Consider the following 2,500-nt stretch of genomic DNA (forward strand, 5'->3'; position numbering starts at 1 on the left):
TGACCTCCAGTATAATGTCCAGACCCAGACCCCAGCCCACTCCTACCCAGGGAAGGGGAACTCGACCCTGGTCAACACCTTCTCCTCTCCCCCTCCTCCCCTGGATGTCAGCTGGCCTTTACCACTGACAGCATCTTCATCCAGCAGCCCACAGCTCATTACTGGACTCTTCATCCCCTGAGGGGGGGGGGGGGGGGGGTAGTTAGGGGGGGGTAGTTGTACTGTGAGGTACAGCTGTGTCTGGCAGTACCTCAGTCAGACTGGATATGTTGAGGAATGGGTTTGATGTGGTGTTAGTCAGGGGAGGCTGGGGGAGGTAGAAATCGGAGGACGGGGTTGTTGTTGTGAATGAGGAACGGTATCCTCCATGTTTGGGGTGGCTGTGGCTCAGGAGGTAGAGCCGGCGCCTAGTGATCGCAAGGTCGGCGGTTCGATCCCCGGCTGGCCACATGTCGAGGTGTCCTTGGGCAAGACACTGAGCCCCAAACTGCTCCCAACAAGCGGGCCGGCGCCTTGCATGGTAGCTTGCCGCCATTGGTGTGTGAATGTGTGTGTGAATGTGTGAATGAGAGGCCGTTGTAAAGCGCTTTGGAATAAGGAGCTATATACTGTAAGTCAGTCTGTTTACCAAGTAGCCTTGGAGAGACATGGCTGTTTTTTTAACCATTCTCCTCCTCTTCCTCCTCTCTCTCCTCCTCTTCCTCCTCTTCCTCCTCCTCCACCTCCTCTTCCTCCTCCTCTTCCTCCTCTTCCTCTTCCTCAGGTGAATGGGGGGCGGGACTTCTCCAAGGCCAGTCACGAGGAGGCAGTCCAGGCCCTGAGGAGGGAGCCAATCGTGGTCCAGGTCCTCCGTAACCATGGCGACGCCCGTAACTATGGCGACGGCCAGGAGGCGTGTCTGGTGGACGTGTGCACGCAGACTGACATCACCTTCGAGCACATCATGGCCCTGGCCAAGCTCCGCCCCCCCACCCCTCCCGTGCCTGACGTCTGCCCCTTCCTGCTCTCTGATAGGTGGGCTAGAGCACGGCGGCCATCTTGTTGTGTTTTTTTATTTTTTATCATTCACTTATTATTATTATTATTATTATTGTTATTATTATTATTAGTAGTAGTATTGTTGTTGTTGTTGTTGTTGTTGTTGTTGTTGTTGTTATTATTATTATTATTATTGGTACTAGAAACAGACAAAACAATGTGAAATTGGAATGCTTAATAGGAGACATCAATACACTGGCATGAGAAAAGTGTGTTCTTTGATATATGTGGGTCTGGTTAAAAAAAAAAATTCTTCCAAATGATGAAAGTGCAGACTGTAAGCTTTCAAATGATGTGTCCTACATTGAAATCGGAAAATAGTTGAAGAAGATATGCTTATTTGAATGTTGGTCCACCTCAAACCAAATAGAAAAATGCTCTGAATCCAAACAGTCAAAACCTCGGCCAAAGAGAGAAAAAACAAAACAAAGCCTAAGGTTGATAATAACATGTCTAATAACACGTTAATAACACGTATGACCCTGGGGACATGTTGTCAGCCAGCAGGTCTCCTCATCACCAGCTGACTGACTGTGTTCCTCCCTGGGGTTGTTGATGTTGTTGTGAAGCCACTGTATCACGCTGCACTACCCCCCCTCCCCGCACACACACACACACACACACACACACACACCTCCCCCTGCCACCCACACACACACATACACACACCCACCTCCCCACCACCCACCCACACACATACCCCCCCTGCCCTTCCCCCACCTCACCCATACACACACACACACACACACACTTCCCCACCCCCACCCACACACACACAAACACAAACACACACACCCAACCCCCCTGTCCCCCACACCTCCCCCCGTCCCCCCACACCTCCCCCCGTCCCCCCCACCATGGTTAACTACCTGCTGGTCCTCCTCCAGACCTGGCTGATATCATGGCGGCTTCCCTGCGACATCCATTGGCTTTAACGAGCGTTTCACTTGGTGATTAAAAACAAATGGACTGATGGAGCACAGCCGTGTGTGTGTGTGTGTGTGTGTGTGTGTGTGTGTGTGTGGGGGGGTGTGTGTGTGGGGGTGTGTGTGTGTGGTGTGTGTGGTGGGTGTGTGTGTGTGTGTATCACTACATTATTCTCTGTCTATTTATAGGCTTTGTACTGGGGGCTGCAAATGGAATCAATTTGTCCTATAAACCACCATTACCCCGGTATCTGGTCTGTGGTCAGGGGGGGGGGGGGCGGGGTGGGGGGGTGGACCAGGAGAGGGGGGGGCGGGTCAGCCAGGCGGCCACACGGAAGCAGTCTTACTGGGTTGTGTGGTTGGGGACAGGGGGGTGATATTCCATAGTGTTGATTGTTGCTAAATCTCTCATCTATTCTCTCCACGCGCTCTCTGTTCTCTCTCCCTCTCTCTCCCTCTCTCTCCCTCCCTCACCCTCCCCCTCTCCCTCCCCTCTCTCTCCCTCCCCCCCTCCCTCCCTCCCTCTCTCCCTCTCT

The 2,500-nt window shown here is 52.8% G+C and overlaps 1 pseudogene across 1 annotated transcript in view; it reads left to right on the top strand.

Annotated features, from left to right (window-relative positions):
- Positions 1–2,500, top strand: part of LOC308163953 (PDZ domain-containing RING finger protein 4-like) — a 45,082-nt pseudogene that overhangs the window by 25,500 nt on the left and 17,082 nt on the right. The window contains exon 2 of the transcript in view: positions 764–1,014. The product of the transcript in view is annotated as a PDZ domain-containing RING finger protein 4-like (transcript). The remainder of the gene's footprint in view (positions 1–763; positions 1,015–2,500) is intronic.

Source organism: Nansenia antarctica (genome assembly GCF_963989245.1).
Source record: "Nansenia antarctica genome assembly, chromosome: 8".
Taxonomy (NCBI): Eukaryota; Metazoa; Chordata; class Actinopteri; order Argentiniformes; family Microstomatidae; genus Nansenia; species Nansenia antarctica.